This window comes from Mandrillus leucophaeus, unplaced genomic scaffold (assembly GCF_000951045.1).
Source record: "Mandrillus leucophaeus isolate KB7577 unplaced genomic scaffold, Mleu.le_1.0 Scaffold1175, whole genome shotgun sequence".
Classification (NCBI taxonomy): domain Eukaryota; kingdom Metazoa; phylum Chordata; class Mammalia; order Primates; family Cercopithecidae; genus Mandrillus; species Mandrillus leucophaeus.
Genome location: NW_012100043.1, coordinates 666,112 through 687,338, shown reverse-complemented (window position 1 = coordinate 687,338; position 21,227 = coordinate 666,112).

Below are 21,227 nucleotides of genomic sequence, written 5' to 3'. Positions count from 1 at the left end.
AATTGTTGTGGCTGCTATGATCTTCTGTCTAGATCAGGGGTCCCCAACTCCCAGTCCACAGAACGGTACTGGTCTGCGGCCTGTTAGGAATTGGGCTGCACAGCAGGAAGTGTGCTGTGGGCCAGAAAGCATTACTGCCTGAGCTCTGCCTCATGTCAGATCAGCATTGGCATTAGATTCTCACAGGAGTGTAAACCCTATCGTGAACTGTACATGTGAGGAATCTAGGTTGTACGCTTCTTATGATAATCTAATGCCTGATGATCTGATGTAGAACAGTCTCATCCTGAAACCATTGCCTCACCCCCATCCATGTAAAAATTGTCTTCCACAAAACCAGTCCCTGGTGCCAAAAAGGTTGGGGACCGCTGATCTAGACCATTAAAACTTTCTCAATATCAGCAATAATCCTGCTTTGTTTTCTTGTCATTAATATGTCCATTGGAATACCACATTTTATTTCTTTCAATAACTTTACTTTTGCATTCAGAACTGTGATGTCTGACATAAGGGGCCTAACTTTCAGCCTATTGTGGCTTTTGACATGCTTTCCTTACTAAGCTTAATTATTTCAAGCTTTTGTTTGAAAATGAGAGATGTACAACTCTTCCTTTCACTTTAACACTTACGGGCCATTTCAGGGTTATTGACTGGCATAATTTCAACATTGTTGTGTTTTACGGAACAGGGAGGCCTGTCTAAAGAGAGAGAGATGGAAAAATGGCCAGTGAGTGGAGCAGTCAGGACACACACAATATTTATCAATCTACTTTGCAGTCTTATATGGGTGTGGTTTGTGGAACCCCAAATAATTACAAAAGTAAAATCCAAGTTCATCAATCAGAGATCACCATTAAAGACATAAAAATAAAAATTTTGAAATATTGTGAGAATTTTCAAAATGTGACACAGACACATTAAGTGATGGCATGCTGTTGGAAACATAATGCCAGTAATCTTGTTTGATGCAGGGTTGCCAAAAACCTTCAATTTGTGAAAAACAAAATATCTGTGAAGTGCAATAAAACAGCACAATATAACAAGGTATTACTGTATACCACAATGTCTTTATCCATCCATCCACTGATGGACACTTAGGTTGTTTCTGTATCTTGGCTATTGTGAATAATGCTGTAATAAAAATGGGAATGTAAATATCTGTGTGAGGTGCTGAATTTCATTTTCTGGCATTCATCACAGTAATAAATTTAAAAATTCTAAAATGCAATCATAAAAGACTCTGAATAACCAAAGCCATTTTGAGAAAAAAAGCAAACAAACATGGAGGCACTACAGTTTCTGATGTCAAATTGCATGACAAAGCTATAGCAATCAAAGTATATGGTACCAACATAAAAGCAGACACATAGGCCAGTGAAACACAATACAGAACTCAGGAGTGTATCCAAGCATATATATGCAACTATTTTTGACAAGAGTACCAAGAAGTCAAAATGAGGAAAGGTTATTCTCTTTAATAAATGACCTGTGGAAACTGGATATTCACATGTAAAAGAATAACTCTTACACCATACACAAAAATCAACTAAAAGTAGAATAAGTAGCTATACATAAAACCTGAGACCATAATTCTGCTAGAGAAAGACACTGAAGAAATACTCCTGGGTATCGCACTAAAAGTACAGGCAACAAAAGCAAAAATAAACAACTGGGACTACATGAAAGTAAAAAGCTTCTGCACAGCAAAATGAAAAGAAATGGCAGGTAATAGATTTGGAGAGATTATTTGTAAATCATGTATCTGGTAACTGTTTAGCATCCAAAATAATTGAGATTAGTCAATGCTTCAGTTAGCCTGGGTTCCAAGGCTATGGCCTTCACAAGGGCTTGTCAGTTTTGTTTTGTTTTGTTTTGTTTATCCCTTAGGGTAAGATTACAAAGTTCGAGTGATCTAAAAATGGGCATTTTCACTCCTCTAGATTGGTTAGGCTCTGTTAAAATCATACTAAGATAGGCTTCTTCTAAAATAGCTTCCTCAATAGTGGCTCCTTCCTCAGCCCTGGGGGACAGCGGTCCAGATGAATGGGGCTGTACGAGGCATTTCTACCTACAGGTCTCCTAATTGTCTCCTAATGGCAAGCACAAGTACCAACACAAATGGGGAATCCTGTGGGCAACCAGCAAGCACCCAGAGGTGTGCCTAGGGTTGGAGCTGGAAAAAACTCTAGCCCCAAGCTCTCTTCAAAAGGAAGGGGAGTGGCCTAAACTCCTAATTAAGGAGAGTGTGTGCTCCAGAGACATGGAGATCTGCCTGGGTTTGTAGTGTAGAGTGTTCCCCTTCACCACAATCTCTGCACATGAGAGGTAGGGCAACTCAGGCTGCTGAATCAGGCAACTGGGTGCTCTGAATGCCTGGAAATCTGCCTGTGGGTGAAGCATAGAGGGCCCCGCTGCACCAGGATCTTTGTACAAGAAAAATGGGGTGGGGAGGTGGGGTCAAGATGCAGGGCCAGGATAACAAACCAGATGAGGGGTTGCTCCAAATGCCTGAAGATATGCCTGAGCATACAATCATGGCGGAAAGTGACAGGGAGCCAGCATGTCACATGCTGAAGGGGGAAACAAAGAGAGAAAGGAGAGGTCTCAGACACTTTTAAACAACTAGATGTCATATGGACTAACTGAGTGAGAACTCACTTATCACCAAGGGGATGATACTAAGCCATTTATAAGGGATCTGCCACCGGGATCCAATCACCTCCCACAAGGTGCCACCTCCAACATTGGGAATCACATTCCTATGTGAGATTTAGAGGGGACAAACACCAAACACTATTATTCTGCTTATGTTCCCCAAAATCTCATGTCTTTGTCACACTTCACAAAACAATCATGCCTTCACAATTGACTCCAAAAGCCTTAACTTCTTCCAGCATTAACTCAAAAGTTCTAAGTCCCTAGTCCAAAGCCTCATCTGAGATGAGATTCTTCTACCTATAAGCTTATGAGATAAAAAACAAATTATTTACTTTCAAGACAAAATGGTGGTACAGATCTTGGGTACACCCTGCCATTACAAAAGGAATATATCAGTGAAAATAAGGGGGCAATAGTCCCAGACAAGTTTGAAACCCAACAAGGCAGTCATTAAATCTTAAAGCTCTAAAACGATCTTCTTTGACACCATGCTCCACATCCTGGGCACATTGGTGTGAGAGGTAGGCTCCCAAGACCTTGAGCAGGTCTTCCCTTGGAGCTCCTTGTGGCTGCTCTCATGGGTTAGAGATGAGTGCCTGCAGCTTTTATATACTGAGGTTACAAGTTTCCAGTGGCTTTACCATTCTGGGGTCTGAAGGTGGTGGCCCCCTTCCCACAACTCCCTAGGCAGTGCCCTAGTGGGAACAGTTTGTGTGGGGGCTCCAACTCCACATTTCCCCTAGGCATTGCCCTAGTAGAGTTCTTCTATAGGGGTTCCACCACTGTGGCAGATTGTTGTCTGAACAACCAAGCTTTCCCATGCATCCTCTGGAATCTAGGTAGGAGTTGCCAAGCCTCCTTTATTCTTGCATTCTGTGTACCTGTAGGTTTACCATCACTTGGGAGCTGCCAAGACTTACAGTGACTTGAGCTCTCTGAAGCAGCAGCCATAGTAATACCTGGGGTCCCTTGAGTTACTACTGAAGCTTAGTAACTGGGATGTGGGGAGCAGTGTCCTGAGGCTGCACAGAGAAACAATGCCTTGAGCCTGGCCCTGAAATAATTCTTTTTCATAGACCATGGACCTGTAATGGAAAGTATCACCTCAGAGATATCTGAAATGTCTTTGAGGCCTTTTCCCCGTTTTCTTGGATATTAGTCTTTGACTTCCTTTTAGTCATCCTAATTTCTTTAGCAAGTAATTGCTCATAACTAACTTGTATTACTCTCATGAACATGCTTTTTTCTTTCTCTATCACATGGACAGGCTGCAAACTTTCCAAACTTTTATGCTATTCTTACCTTTTAAATATAAGTTTCAACTTTAAGTCATTAATTTGATTTCTATCTGAATACAGGATGTCAGAAGCAGCCAGACCACATCTTGGAAACTTTGCTGCTGAGAAATTTCTTCCACCAGATACCGTAAGTCATCACTCTTAATTTCAACATTCCACAAAACCCTAGGATGTGGACACAATGCATCCAAGTTCTTTGCTACAACATAACACGGATGGACTTTGCTCATAGTCCTAATAAATTATTAGTTTTTCCCATCTGAGACCTCATCAACCTGGCCTTAACTGTCAGTATGTCTACCAACATTTTGGTCACAACCATTTAACCAGTCTCTGAGGAGTTCCAAACTTTGCCTCATCTTCCTTTCTTATTCTGAGCCCTCCAGACTTTTCCAACCTCTGTTCATTACACAGCTCCAAAGCTGCATTCAACATTTTCCGGTACTTGTACAGAATGCCCCAGTCCCCAATACCAATTTTTTATTAGTCCATTCTTACATTGCTACAAATACCGGAAACTGGGCAATTATAAACAAATATGGTTAAAATGACTTATGGTTCAGCGGGCTTTACAGGAAGAATGGTGCTTGCTTTGTTTCTGGTGAAGAACCAGGAAGCATATAATCATGGCAGAAAGCAAAAGGGAACCATCATGAGACATGCCGAGATCAGGAGCAAAGGGAGACAGGACGGGGAGGTCTCAGATTATTTTAAACAACCAGATTTCATATGGACTAACTGAATAAAAACTCACTTACCACTAAAGAAATGGTGCTAAATTGTTCATGAGAGATCTGCCTTCATGATCCAATCACCTCCCAGCAGGCTCCAATTTTAAAAATCACATTTCAAAATGAGATTTGGAGGAGACAAATATTTAAATCATATATCACCCAGTTTCAAAATAGCATCCTGCTCTTGGTTCCATGTATGGGAAAATGCTTGCAGCTTTTGCCAATGTCTTTCCCATCTAGTGTCTCAAAGTCTTATTCCAAGTTAGCTCCAGGACTTAAGAGAAACAAAGTACTATCCTTTAGCTTGGGTTGCTTGACTCCCCAGTGGAAAGATGAGTTATGGAGGGAAGCTCTCTGTCTTTCTCACATACTGGGGCTCACTCACTTTTATCAGCTGGACACCATTATGGAGGCTGTTTTCTCATGTTCTCCTCCTGGGATCAGAGGTGTCCTTCATGATTTGTGTGTATTCCCATTTATTTTCTTGAACTAAAGTTCACAGAGTTTATGTTTATGGACTATTTTGCTGTTTTCAAGTGGCGAATGTACCCTAAAAGTCTCTAATCCTCTGTGTTGAATAGAAAATTTTTAAATTGTATTTCCTACTATTGCCTTTGTCTGAAATGGTGTGATAAGTCCTATTAAAATATGACATCTATTGATACTATTCAAAAGATTTTATACAAACTTTATATTTTTTATCAAAAATAATGTTTTTAAATTAAATGTATAATAGTTTTAATTACATTACCTTGGTGTGACTTTTTTCCCAATAATAATATGGAATCTATTAACCATTAAGAGCAGGAGTTTACCGATTAGCATCATAGTTAAATTTAGAAATGTTAACATTGCTATGTGTTTCAATATTGGTATAAGCTAACCCCATAGGCACATTTCCATGCCTTCAAGCCAACCGCATTCCAGTTTTCTGCCCACAGAATCTCACTGATTTATTCTTTCAAAAGAAACTGACAGCTTCCAAGCTGATTTGAACAACTGAAATGATTCAATTGCCATTAATTGAAATGGAAAGTTTGCAGGAAGACTATGTCTGAGAGCATGAGATCAAGAGCTTAGTTTTAAGTTTGTTAAATTTGGTATGCTCATCAGGCATCCAAATAGAGCTACTAGTAGCCATTTTACTATCATAGTATAGTTTAGAAGAGAGTGAATATTCTAGAGAAATGAAGTATGGTTGCCAACAATCAAGCAAGGCTCAATTAAAGTTAAAAATAATAAACGTAAGAAAGGAACAGTTGTGGGTTTTCCTCTAACTGTATACGGCCACGAGTGCTACTACAAATTAGGTGGAAATTTTTAATTTTGCAGGTTTTTTATTTTGCCAATTGAGTACAGTGAAGTGAGAAATGGAAAAGAACAGAGTCAATACAAGAGTGTGATTATTATGGCTTATCATGAAATTTAAGGTGTGTGAAAGAAAACTGGAAATATGAGGGATGAAGACACATTTGAAAGTTAATGATTTGAGGTCCTGATGCTGTAAAAGGATTGCTGCAGATACAGTAAAGAAATAGTAAGCTGAAAATTTAGGAAAGACTGCTAAGAGAGTAATTTGTATTAAACTGAAATGATGGAAGGGTGGCAGTTCCTGGTAATTATACAGAATATGATAGGCCCAAGAGAATAAGTTGTTGGTGAGGTAGGGTCAACGTTAAGTTCATTGGAGAGAAATTTTAGGAATGCAGAGGCTATGATTTTGGAATAATAATATACTGATATATTGAAATTGCCAAGAACAATTACAGGAGTGATATTAGAAAGCACTTCAGTGAGCCAGGAACTAAAATCTTCAAAATAATTTATTGAAAGAGGGACTGTGGCAAGTAATCCAGTCATCTAAAACTAACGACAACATGAAATTTAAAACTGGAATATTTTTTAAATGAGGAGGGGAGGAGAATATTCTGAAAGTAGCAATGAGGAATAACTGTGACATTTAACTCACTCTGCAGGTCTAATAATGTGCATGGTTTTTGAGAAAATAAAAAGCACCACTTAGGAGAGTTGAAGGGAAGACTACGTCCTAAGAGGAGAGTCGGAATCAAATAGAAGCACAAAATGTAAAGCTAGATCCAGGTTTCTCAGGTCAGCAGTATAGACATTCTGGGCTGAACACTTATTTTTCTTGGAATAGGCTATTTTATGTGTTGCAGGATGTTTAAAAATATCCCTGGTGTCTACCCATTAGATGCCTGTAGCAATATGTCTTCCCCGATTGTGACAAAATATGTCTTTCTGACATTATGAAATATCCCCTAGGGGAAAAAATTATCCCTGAGTGACAACCACTTGGGTAGATAACAGAAAAGGCTGAGGAGATAAGGAATTTTTCTCAGGAATTTGTCTACCTTGGTTCTTATAGTAAAATTATTTCCATATTATACTATTTTTCTTATTGAAAATAATTCAAAAAAATCAAGTGAAGTATGGACCAGGAGCAGTGGCTCATGCCTGTAATCCCAGCACTTTGGGAGACTGAGGCAGATGGATCACTTGAGGTCAGGAGTTCAAAACCAGCATGGCCAACATGGTGAAACCCCATCTCTACTAAAAATACAAAAAATTAGCCAGGCGTGGTGGCACACCGCTGTAGTCCCAGCTACTTGGGAGATTGAGGCAAGAGAATCACTTGAACCCGGGAGGTGGAGATTGCAGTGAGCCAAGATTACACCACTGCACGCTAGCCTGGGTGACAGAAAGAGACTGTGTCAACAAACAAACAAACAAACAAAAAACAGAAATTTGCAATATGTAGCAGACTGCATAACTTCCATTGTGAAATAATAAATTTTCCTTATGGATGAAAACATGGTTATCAAAAACAGAACAATATACTTAATTAAGAGATTAGAGGACAATATGGTAGACAGGACACAGGGTTAATGTGCAGCTTTTACTTGGATGAACAAAACAGCATGTAGAAACTCACACCATTACTTTCTGCTCCTAGAACCACCACAGGAATATGCCAAAGGAAAAAAAAAAAAAGGTGAAAGAATTCACAGATCCTTTGAAAGCAGTGGCATGCCACTGCAAATTCCAAAAACTTGGCAAAAAAAAAAAAAAAAAAACCCTCTGAGTTCCCAAAATATGAGAGGGAGAAAACCTGCCTCTGAACAAATATCCCAACTAGGGAATCTGAAAAATCAACATCACAGGAGAAGGATTTAACCATACCTAGAGCTGAAATGGATTTAGGGAGTCAAAATATTAAAGTGGAAGCAGCAGTGGGAAGTGTCTTGTAGGCACTCCCAGCCTCCACCTTGAGTCCAGGGACAACATCTTTTACTATCTCTCACAGGGGCCCTTGAGAAAAGCAGCCAGCAGAATTGGGAAGGGGTTGTAGGGTGAAAAAAACTGAAAACTGAAACTGGTAGTTGTTTCAACTGGACACAAATTTTCATGAGGGGCGTCCAGGGGATAAGAGACAGTTGCTGCAGGAGCTCCTGTCAAAGGAATGAGCAGACAGGGAAAAGCAAGGTCTAAAAGCCATGCTTGCTTTCTCAGAAGGGAAGCTCACAGCCTGGGGCAAGGTTTGAGTGGAGCACTATGAGAGTGAGACCAATCTCACCAAGTGTGTGGGAGCTGGGTGAGGTGTCTTGCTACCAACTATCCAATACTTCTCTGGCAAACTTTACGAAACAGAGGAGGCAGCCAAGATCCCCTCAGGAGCATAACCTCATTGGTCTGAGAACCAGATCCCCATTTCCCATCCAGCAAGCTCTGCCCCAGGAGTATCTCAGCCCAGACCTTCCTAACACTGCTCCTACCTGATGGTATTTCTCTTCCCACACTCGTAGCCAACCGCAACAGACAGAAACTCTTAGGAGTTTTATGGCCCTACCCAGCACCTGAGAAACCAAAATACTTACTCTGGCCAACTTAGGGCAAAGCTTAGAGCCCTCTACGAATAAAGCAGCTGGTGCTCTCTTGAAAACACCACCTCCTGGCTGGAGGCCAACCAATTCAGCCCATTACAGCAATTCATGGCAGAATAACCCTGATTCCAGTAAGAAGAAGACAACGAATTATTCCACTGCCTGCAACATCCTGGCTAACAGGAGGTCCTGAGTGTGTCCACGTGACAACTTTACTGCTAGCATAACCAGCTTTTAAGAAAGCCAGCACACTAACCATATCTAAAACCAAGGACTCTCACAGAATCTGCTTCACTCTCTTGACACCTCCACGAGATCAGGTGCTGGTATAAATGTCTTGGAGACCTGAAGACAAATCACATCACAGGGACTCTTTGCAGACATTTCCTAGCACCAGTCTGGTAGTTCCACAAGGTGGTTAGACCAAGAAGAACAATAACAATCACTGCAGTCCAGCTCTCAGAAAGTCCTATCCTTGGGGGAAGGGGGAGAGCATCACATCAAGGGACCACCCCTTAGGTCAAAAGAATCTGAACAGCAGGCCTTGAGTTCCAGACATCTCCACTGAAATAGTCTACCCAAGTCAGAAGGAACCAGAAAAGTAATTCTGGTACAATGAAAACACAGGGTTCTATAACACCCCCAAATTATCACATCAACTTCACAGCAATGGATCTGAACCAACAAGAAATCTCCAAAATGCCAAATAAAAATTCAGAAGGTTGTTTATTAAGCTACTTAAGGAGATACCAGAGAAAGATGAAAAACAACTTAAAGGAATTTTTAGAAATACAGGATATGGATGAAAAGTTTTCCAGAGAAATAGATATCATAAAGAAAAAACAATCACAACTTCTGGAAATAAAAGACAAACTTACATAAATACAAAATGCAATGGAAAGTTTCAATAATAGACCAAAACAGAACAAGAAAGAACTTCAGAACTCAAAGACAAGGCTTTTGAATTAACCCAATTAACAAATACAAAGAAAAAAGGGTTTTAAAAATGCACAAATCCTCCAAGAAACTTGGAATTATGTTAATGCCTAAAACTAGGAATAATTGTTATTCCTGAGGAAGAAGAGAAATCTAAGTTTAAAAAATTTATTTGAGGGAATAATTGAGGAAAACTTTCCTGGCCTTGCTAGAGATCTAGAAATCCAAATTCAAGAAGTTCAAAGAACACCTGGGATGGAAAATTCATCACCAAAATGATCATCACATAAATGCATAGTCATCAGGTTATCTAAAATCAAGACAAAGGAAAGAATCTTAAGATCTGTGAGGCAAAAGCAAAAGGAAAAGGGAAAACTATCAGTTTAACAGCAGATTTCGCTCACTTTATGAAAAAATCAACTGAAGATGGATCAAAGACTTAAATCTAAGACCTGAAATTCTAAAAATTATAGAAAATAACATTAGAAAAACTCTTCTAAATGTCGGCTTAGGCAAATAGTTTGTGACCAAAAACCCAAAAGCAAATGCAACGAAAACAAAAATAAATGGATGGGACCTAATTAAACTAAACAATAACAACAAAAATCAAAAGTTTCTGCACAGCAAAATAAATAATCAGCAGAGTAAACAGATAACCCCCACAGAATGGAGAAAATATTCACAAACTATGCATTCAACAGAGGACTCATATCCAGAATTTAAAAGGAACTCAAACAAATCAGCAAGAAAGAAACAAATAATCTCATCAAAAAGGGGGCAAACGATATGCATAGACAATTCTCAGAAGAAGACATACAAATGGCCAACAAACATACGATAAAATACTCAACATCACTAATCATCATGGAAATGCAAATTAAAATTACAAGGAGATACCACCTTACTCCTGCAAGAATGGCCATAATTTATAAAATCAAAACACAATAGATGTTGGCATATATGTGGTAAAAAGAGAACACTTTTACATGGCTGGTGGGAATGTAAACTAGTACAACCACTACGGAAAACAGTGTGGAGTTTCCTAAAAAACTAAACTAGAACTATCATTCAATCAAGTAATCCCACTACTGAGTATCTACCCAAAGGAAGGGAAGTCATTATATGAAAAAGACACTTGTACATGCATGTTGATAGCTGCACAACTTGCAATTGCTAAAATACAGAACTAGCCTAAATGTCCATCAGCCAACAAGTGGATAAAGAAAATACACCATGGAATACTATTCAGCCAAAGAAGAATGAGATAATGTTATTCACAGCAATCTGGATGGAATTGGAGACCATTATTCTAAGTGAAGTAATTCAGGAATAAAAAACCAAATATCATATTTCTCACTTATAACTGGGAGCTAAAGCTATAAGTATGCAAAGGCATACAAATGATATAATGGACTTTTGGGCCTCAGGGATCAGGGCAGGAGTGGGATGAGGGAATAAAAATGTACACATTCGGTACAGTGTACACTGCTTGGGTGATGGACGCAGCACAATCTCAGAAGTCACCACTAAAGAATTTATCCATCTTATCCATGTAACCAAAAACCATCCTTTCCCTGAAAACTATTGAAATTATATATATATACACATACACACACACACACATATAAAATACATATAATATGTAATACAGTACATTGTACATGTTATAGCATAAGATCGAATCTACATTGGTGTCTTTCACTGGAATGACTTTAGTTTTAAGATATTTCTATCCTTTCTTGGGTTTTCTACAGTGCTGTCATAACTGTTCAATCTTCATTTGGTCAGGCTCTCCTCACCCTTTCACATTTTCTATACAATACTAAGGGTAAGAATACTCAGGTCATGTTGGTCCCTTGACTGGCCTCAAATTATCTTGGTTTACCATTGCATGGAGAATAAAATGGAACTGCTTACAACTGTCTTCAGGTACTACAAGATTAAGTCCTACCTACCTTTCCAACACACCTGAGATTATTTTTTGTCTTGGGCCATAAATTCCAACCATAATGTTTATTTTCTTTAAATATTTAAGGACGAAATCGTTGCCACCTCAGTATTAATGCATTGTATGTTTTCTCTGTCAGGAATTCTCTTTGTCTCACACTGTCTCCTCATTATTGAGATCATAGCTCAAGTATTACAACCTCATCTCCTTGCATCACCACTCAATGTAAATTAGATGACACAGTCACAATTATATCATCCTGTTTTAGGTATTTTTGTGATAGTTTGGATATGGCTTGTTTCTTCCCACCAAAGCTTATGCTGAAATTTGATCTCCAGTTTGGTAGTGTTCAGAGTTGGGACCTAGCAGGATATGTTTGGGTTGTGGGGGCAAATCCCTCATCAATGATTCAGTGTCATTTTCGCCATAGTGAGTGGAGTTTTACTTTTGCAACTGGATTATTTATTACAGGAATAAATTGGTTCCCAAGAGCATAGGTTTTCGTAAACCAGAAAAACACTCAGAATTTCTTCCCTGTTCACAAGTGTCTGATTCCTCTTTAACCTTCTCCACCATGTTGTGACATACATAAAACCCCTCACTAGAAGCCAAGGCCGTTCCCTTCCATTTCTTAGCCTGCAGAACGATCAGCAAAATATACTTCGCTTCTTTGTAAATTATTCAGTTTCCAGTATTCTTTTATAGCAATACAAAATGGATTAAAACAGAAATTGGTACCAAGAAGTGGGGTTATGCTGATAACAAATAACTGAAAATGTGGAAGTGGCTTTAGAATGGGTAATGAGAGAGGTTGAAAGAGTGGAGAAGTCAGAAGAAGACAAAAAGAAAAGGGAAAGTTTGGAATGTCTTGAGATTGGTTAGATGGTTGTGACTAAAATGCTGATACAAATGTAGACAGTAAAGATTGTTCTGATGAGGTCTCATATGTAAATGAGGAGAAATTCATTGGGGAGTGGAGCAGAGGTCACTTACATTACACTGTAGCAAAGACATTGATTGCATTGTTTGCATACCCTAAGAATTTCCGCAAGGCTGAACTTAAGAGTGATGGCCTCGGGTATCTGGTTAAAAAAAAGATTCAAAGCAGCAAAGTACTCAAGAAGTAAAGTGATTGCTAATGGCAGTGTATGCTCAGTTACAGCAGCAAAGAAATTATTTAGGGCAGCATTATAATTTGAAGGGAAACAGAGTGTAAAAATATATAAAATTTGTAGCCTAGTCATGTATTGGAGAATGAAAGAGCATTTTCAAGAGAAGAATTCAAGGGAGCTGCACAGCAGTTGCTTGCTAAAAAGTAATTAGTACAGATAAAATAAAAAAGAGCCAGATGTTAACAGTCAAGACAACGGGGGAAAAGGCCTCAAAGGCATTTCAGAGATCTTTGATGCTGCCCCTCCCATCACAGGCCCAGAGACCTAAGAGAGCTGAATGGTTTTGAGGATGGGCTCTGGGAAGCTGCTGCCTTGAGATGTTACTCCTTACATCCCAGCTGTTCAGCCTCCAAATACAACTCAAATGGCCCCAGACACTGTTCAGGCTGCTGCTCTGGAAAGCACAAGTGGTAAGCCTTGGCAGATTACATATGTAATTAGGTCTGTAGGCATGCAGAAGGCAAAAGCCATAGAGGCTTGGCAATTTCCACTTAGATTTCAGATGATGTAGAGAAGAGCCTAGAAACACAGGCAGAAAATTGCCAAAGGGGTAGAGGCACCATTCAGAGTACCCATGAAGGCAATGCCTAGTGGAGCCACAGGAGTAGGTCTGCCTCAGAGATCCCAGGATTACAAAGGCAACAGGAGTGTGCATCTTAGCTTTGAAAAAAACAAAAGCATTGTGCCACAAACTATGGAAGTTGGGCTTCCCATGGCCTTTGGAACCCAATCTTTAATCCAGTGTGCCAGTGTGCTCAGAAGGTGACACACTGAGTAAAAGGTTAGCTTGGAGATTTTTAAAAAAAACTTTGTGGGTCCATGGTAGATGCATATATTTATGTGGCACATGAGACCCTACACTTAAAAAGACATTTAAAACAAGAAGTCCAATTATCATGTTTAAGTTATTTTCAAATGTACAATTAATTTATCATTGACTATAGTTACCCTGTTTTGCTATCAAATAGAAGGTCTTATTTATTCTATTTTTTATAGTACTATTAACCATCTCAACCACCCCTCCAACCCCTCATTACACTTCCCAGTCTCTTGTAACTATCCTTCTACTCTCTATGTCCATGAGTTCAATTATTTCGATTTTTAGATCCCACAAATAAGTGAGAACATGTAATGTTCATTTTCCTGTGCCTGGCTTATTTCACTTAACATAATGATCTCCAGTTCCATTCATGTTGTTGCAAATTACAGAATCTCATTCTTTTTTATGGCTTACTAGTACTCCATTGTGTATGTGCCACAATTTCTTTTTTCCTTTTTTTTTTTTGAGATGAAGTCTTGCTCTGTCACCCAGGCTGGAGTGCGGTGGTGTGATCTAGGCTCACTGCAACCTCCTTCTCCCAGGTTCAAGTGATTCTCCTGCCTCAGCCTCCTGAGTAGCTGGGACTACAGGTGTGCACCACCACACCTGGCTAATTTTTGTATTTTTGGTAGAGATGGCGTTTCACCATATTGGTCAGGCTGGTCTTGAAATCCTGACCTTGTGATCTGCCCACCTCAGCCTCACAAACTGCTGGGAATACAGGCATGAGTCAGTGTGCCTGGCCCACAATTTCTTTATCAATTCATTACCAGTGGCAGGTATCCAGGTTTCCCTGAGTTACAAGTGGCATATATGTACAGGTCTGCAGTAATTTCAATTTTTGCCTTCTCAGAAAAAAAAAAAAATGACTGAGAGGCATAAAGTAGAAAAAAGACTGAGGCAAGTTTCAGAGCAGTAGAAATTTATTTCAAAAGAACAGGAAAGAAAGGAAAGTTCACATGGAAGGGATCCAAGAGGATGCCTGAAGGTCAAAAAGAGCATTGAACCTTGATCCTAGGGCTTTATAGGCTCTCCTCTTTCCCATGATTCTTCCCTTAGGGTGGGCTTCCTGAATGCGCAGTGCCCTCCTTACCCTTGGGTACTGAGCATGTGCAGTGTGTTTAGGAAGTTGTATGCATGCCCATCTGAGACTTTTTTTTTATTTTTCTGATGGAGAGTCCCCGGAAGGTCACACTTCACCATTTTGTCTCTTAGTGTGCATGCTCAGGAAGTTGCTTCTCCCTGAAATCTGCATTCAATTAACACTTTAATGTTAATAGCTGTGAATCATCAGGAGATTGTCTCTCCCTGGCACCCTGGGACCAGCTGCTGAATTATCATTTTTAGAGAGGTAGTGTGATAATTGCCGAACCATCACCTGACATTCCCAGTGGTGGTGGGGGAGAGCCCTCTCCTGTCCTGCTCAAGTCTATCTAACTACCTGTAACACATTCATCTGTTGATGAACACTTTGGTTGCTTCTAAATCTTAGTTATTGTAAACAGTGCTGTAACAAACTTAGGAGCGCAGGAATCTCTTTGATGCACTGATTTCCTTTGGGGTATATGCCTAGCAGTGGGATTACTGGATGATAAGGCAGCTCAATTTTTAGTGTTTTCAGGAACTTCCAAATTATTCATACTGGTTGTACTAATTTACATTCCCACAAACAGTGTACAAGGGTTCCCTTTTCTCCACGTCCTCATCAGTATTTGTTATTGCCTGTCTTTTGGTGAGATGTGACTTCATTGTTATTTTTATTTCCATTACTCTGGTGATCCGTAATGCTAAGCACCTTTTTATATGCCTGACTGCCATTTGTATATCTTCTTTTGAGAAATGTCTATTCAAATCTTGTGCCAATTTTTGATATTATTTGATTATTTCCTATTGAAATGTTTTAGCTTCTTCTACATTCTGGTTATTAATGCCTTGCCAAATGGACAGTTTGAAAATATGTTTTTCCCATTCTGTGGGTTGTCTCTCTACTTTGTTGATTGTACCCTTTGCTGTGCAGAAGCTTTCTAACTTTATGTGATCTCATTTTTCTAATTTTGCTTTGGTTGCCTGTGCTTCCTGGGTAGTTCTCAAGAGATTTTTGCACAGTTCAATGTCCTGGAAATTTCCCCCAATGTTTTCTTATAGAAGATTCATAGTTTGAGGTCTTAGATTTAAGTCTTAATCCATTTTGATTTTTTTTTTATATGGTAAAAGACAGGTATCTAGTTTAATTCTTCTGCATGTGGATATTCAGTTTTCCCTGGACCATTTATTGAAGAGACTGTCTTTTTCCTAGTGTAAGTTTTTGGCACCTTTGTCGAAAATGAGTTCATTATAAGTACATGGAATTGTTACTGGGTTCTCTGCTCTGTTCTATTGGTCTATGAATGTTTTTTTAATGTCAGTACCATGCTGTTTTGGTTACTAAAGTTCTGAAGTATAATTTAAATTTAGGTAATGTGATTCCTAAAGTTTCGTTCTTTTTACTAAAGATAGCTCTGGCTATTCTCGGTCTTTTGTGGTTCCATATAAATTTTAGGATTTTTTTTTTCAATTTTTGTGAATAATATAATTAGTATGTTGATAGGGATTGCACTGAATCTGTACATTGCTTTGAGTAGTATGAACCTTTTTACAATATTGATTCTTCCACTACATGAACATGATTTTTAAAATTTGTTTGACATCTATTTCAATTTCCTTCATCAATGTTTTATAGTTTTTATTACAAAGATCTTCCATTTCTTTGGTTAAGGTAATATTTAAGTATTTAATTTTATTTTGGGTTATTATAAATGGGATTACTTTTTCATTTTTCATATAGTTCACTGTATACATATAGAAATGTTAGTGATTTTTATATGTTGATTTTTGTATCCTGCAACTCTACTGAGTTTGTGTATCAGTTCTCATAGTTCTTTTCTGTGTCTCTAGGTTTTCCCAAATATAAGATTCTATCATCTGCAAAAAAAATGATAATCTGATTTCTTTCCTTCCTATTTGCTTACCCTTTATTTCTTTCTCTTGTCCGATTTCTCTAGCTGGGACTTACAGTACTATGTTGAATAGCAGTGGTGATATTGGACATTCTTGTCATGTTCCAGATCGCAGAGAAAAATCTTTCAGTTGTTCCCCATTCATTATGATACTAGCTGTAGGTTTGTTGTATATGACTTTTATTATGTTGAGGTATGTTTCTTCTATTCTCAGTTTTTAGAGAGTTTTTTTTTAATGGAGAAATGTTACATTTTAGCAAATGGTTTTTAAGCATTAATTAAAATTATCATATGCTTTTTATCCTTCATTCTATTGATAAAATGTATCACATTAATTGATTTGCATATGTTGAACCACTCTTGTAGTCCAAGGATAAACTTCACTTGGTCTTGATAAATGATCTTTCTAATGTATTGTATTTGATTTTTTGTTTTTGCTGAGGATGTTTTTTACCAATATTCATTAGAGATATTGGCCTGCAGTTTGCCTTTTCTTTTTTTATATGTCTTTGTTTGGTTTTCTTATCAGGATAATACTGGCCTTGTAGAACAAGTTTGGAAGTATTCCCTCCTCCTCTCTTTTTCAGAATAATTTGAGCAGGAAAGTATTAATTCTTCCTTAAATGTTTGGCAGATTTCAGCACTGAAGCCATCAGGTCTCAGGTCTTACTTTACTGGAAGACTGTTTTTTTATGACTTTGAAGTCATTAATTGTGATTGGTCTGTTCAGGTTTTTTATTTCTTTCTGGCTCAGTCTTGGAAGGTTGTTAAGTTTCTGGGAATTTGTCCATTTCTTCTAGATTTTCTATTTTATTGGCATATAGTTGCTCATCATAGCCACTAATGATCCTTTGAATTTCTGCAGTATCAGTTTTAATGTCTTCTTTTTCAATTTTTATTTCATTTATGTTTCTTCTTTCTTTTTTTCTTAGTTTTTTTTCTGGCTAAATGTTTGCTAGTTTTGTTTAACTTTTCAGAAAATCAACTTTTTATGTTATCAATCTTTTGTATTTCTTTCTTTCATTTCAATTTTATTTATTTCTGCTTTAGTCTTTATTATTTCGTTTCTTCTACTACTAATTGTTTTGGGTTTGGTTTGCTGTTGCTTTTCTAGTTTAAGTTTCATAATTAGATTGTTTGATTGATGCTATTCCTCTTTCTGATGTAGGCACTTATAGCTATAAAGTTCCTTCTTAATACTGCTTTTCCTGTATTCCATAGGTTTAGGTATGTTGTGTTTATATCACCATTTGTTTCAAGAAATTTTTCAAGTTTTGTTTTCATTTCTTCCTTGACCCACTAGTCATTCAGAAGCACGTTGTTTAATTTATATGTATGTGTATAATTTCCAAAATTATTCTTGTTATTAATTTCTAGTTTTATTCTATTGTGGTCAGAGAGGATGCTTGCCATTATTTCAGTACTTTCCAATGGATTAAGACTTGGTTTGTGAGCTAATGTGGTCTATTTTTGAGAATAATTCATATGCTGAGAAAAAGAATGTACTCTGCAGTCATTGGGTGAAATAATCTGTGAATATCTATTAGATCCACTTTCTCTATAGTACAGATTAAGTCTGATATTTCTATGTTGATTTTCTGTCTGGAAGATCCATCCAATGCTAAAAGTAAGGTGTTGAAGTCTCCAGATGTTTTTGTATTGCAACCTGTCTCTTTAGCTTTTATATTTGTTTTATATATCTGAGTTCTTCAGTGTTGTTTGTGTATATATTTAAAATTGTTATATTTTCTTGTTGAATTGACCCCTTCAACATTTTATAGTGACCTTATTTATCTCTTTTTATAGTTTTGGTTTTGAAAATTATTTTCTCTGATGTAAGTATAGTGATTCCTGCTCATTTTTCGTTTCCATTGGCAGGGAGTGTATTTTTCTATTAATTTTGAGTCCATATATGTATCTTTATAGGTGGAGTGTGTTTCTTGTGGGCAACAAATCAATCAGTCTTCTTTTTTCATCCATTTAGCCACTCTATGTTTTTTGATTGGAGGGTTTAGTCCATTTACATTCAACATTATTATGGAAAAGCAAGGACTTACTCCTGTCATTTTGTTATTTGTTTTCTGGTTGTTTGATTGTATTTCCTTTTTTTTTTTCTTTCCTCTCTATCTTTCTCTAGTGAAGTTGATTTTCTCTGGCAATATAATTTAGTTTTTTGCTTTTTATTGTCTGTGTATCCATTTCATGTTTTTTGGATTGAGTTTACCAGGAGGCTTGCAAATACCATTTCACAACTCATTATTTTAACCTGTTAACAACTTAATATTATATACCAACAAGCAACAAGATAACATCTTAACTTTGTTCCCCTGCTTTTATTTTTTTTGTTGTTGCTATTAATAGCTTATTGTACTGTGTCTTGAAATGTTGCTGTAGTTATTATTTTTGATTGGCTTATCGTTTAGTCTCTAGTTGGGATTAGTTTACAGACAGCAGTTACAGTGTTCAAATATTCTGTGTGCTTCTGTGTACTTACTATTACCAGTGAGTTTTGTACCTTCAGATGATTTCTTATTGCTCATTAATGTTTTTTTTTTTTTTTTCTTTCTGATTGAAGTATTTCCTTTAGCATTTCTTGTAGGACAGGTCTGGTGTTGATGAAATCCCTCAGCTTTTGTTTGTCTGGGAAAGTCTTTTGTTTATCCTTCATGTTTGAAGGATATTTTCACTGGCTATATTATTCTAGTGCAAAAGTTGTTTATTTTTTTTCTTCAGCACTTTAAAAATGTCATGGCACTCTCTTTTGACCTATAAGGTTTCTACTGAAAAATCTGCTGCCAAGTGTATTGGAGCTCCTTTGTATGTTATTTGTTTATTTTATATTGGTACTTTTAGGATCCTTTCTTTATACTTGACTTCACAGAGTTAGATTATTAAAGGCTTTGAGGTAGTCTCCTTTGGGTTAAATCTGCTTGGTGTTCTATATCTTTCTGGTATTAGGATACTGGTATATTTCTCTAGGTTTGGAAATTCCTTTGTTATTATTTTTCTGAATAAAATTTCTACTCCATCTTTTTCTCTACCTCCTCTTTAAGGCAAATAACTCCTATTTTTACCCTTTTGAGGTTATTTTCTAGTACCTGTAGGCATGGTTTAATGTTTTTTATCCTTTTTTCTTTTGTCTCCTCTGACTGTGAATTTTCAAATAGCCTGTCTTCAAGTACCCTATGTATTCTGCTTGATCATTTCTGCTATTAAAGGACTCTGATGCATTCTTCTATATGAAATTTGCATTTTTCAGCTCTAGAATTTCTGCTTGATTCTTTATAATTATTTCAGTCTTCTCATTACATTTATCAAATAGAATTCTGAATTTCTTCTCTGTGTTATCTGAATTTCTTTGTTTCCTCAACACAGCTATTTTGAACTCTGTCTGAAATGTCACATATCTCTGTTTCTCCAGGATTGGTCCCTGGCACCTTATTTAGTTCATTTGGTGAGGTAATGTTTACTTGGATAGTGTTGATGTTAGTAGATATTTTTAGTATCTAGGCATTGAAGAGTTAGGTATTTATTGTAGTCTTCACTCTCTGGGCTTATTCATAACTGTCCTTGGGAAGACTTTCCAGATAATTGAAAAAATTTGGCTGTTGTGGTCTAAGTTGTATCTACTTTAGGGGGCACCCCAAGCCCAGTAATACTGTGGTTTTGTAGATTCTTAGATGTACCACATTGATGGTCTCAGACAAGATCCAGAAGAATTTTCTGGTTTAACAGGCAGAGTCTCTTGTTCTCTTCCCTTACATTCTCCTAAACATACAGAGTCTCTCACTCTGTTCCAATCACATAAAGCTGGGAGCGGAGTGACGTAAGCACCACTGTGGCTACCAGTATTATGACTCTGCTGTGTCAGACCTCAAGCCAGCACAATAACTCAAGCATGCCCAATGCCTTCTCTAACCACTCTCTGTTATTGCATAAGGCCTTAGGGCTCTAGAAGCAGCCAGTTTCAAAGCCAGCCAGGCTTGTGTCCTTCCCTTCAGGGTGGCAAGGTTCAGAGGTGCCCTCTAGGTGACAGAGGCTAGAGTCAAAAAACTTAAAAGTCTACTTGGTGTTCTATTGTACAGTGATTGAACTGGAACTGAAACCACAAGATGCGATGCAGTCCTTCTCACTCTTTCTTCTTCTTTCTAAAAGCAGAGGATTCTCACCCCATAGCCACCAGCACCCCAAGTCATGAGGAGTGCTGCCAACCTAGCTCTGATGTTTCCTCATGACCCAAAGTCTTTTCAGTCATCTTTCGGTAAATGTTGCCTGGCCTGGGACTAACCCTTCAGGGAAGTGGGATCCCCTCTGACGCGGACAAGTCCAGTAATGCCATTCAAAAGTCAAATCATGGAGTCGGGGACCTCAAGAGCCTGCATGGTGCTCTACTCCCCTGTGGCCTTGCTGCACCTAAGGTGCAAGACAAAGACTCCTTTGCTCTTCCCTATGGTTTTTCAAAGCAGAAAGATTTTTGCCCCATAGCCTTGTAATGTTGTAATGTTGATTCTCACCTGAAGCCACAGAGTCTCAAAGGCTGACCCAAGGTTCTCTATGTAGTACCTGTGTATCACTGCTGGTTATAACTGAAGAGCACCCAAAGGCTCTTCAGTTAGCAAGTAATAAATGTTGAAAAAACTGGGTCCTTTCCTTCAAAACAATGAGTTCCCTTTTGGCCCAGGGTATTTCTAAAAATGTCATCTGGGTGGTAGGGCCTGGAACAGGGCCTCAAGACTCTGATTTGTGTCCTATTCTTCTGTAAC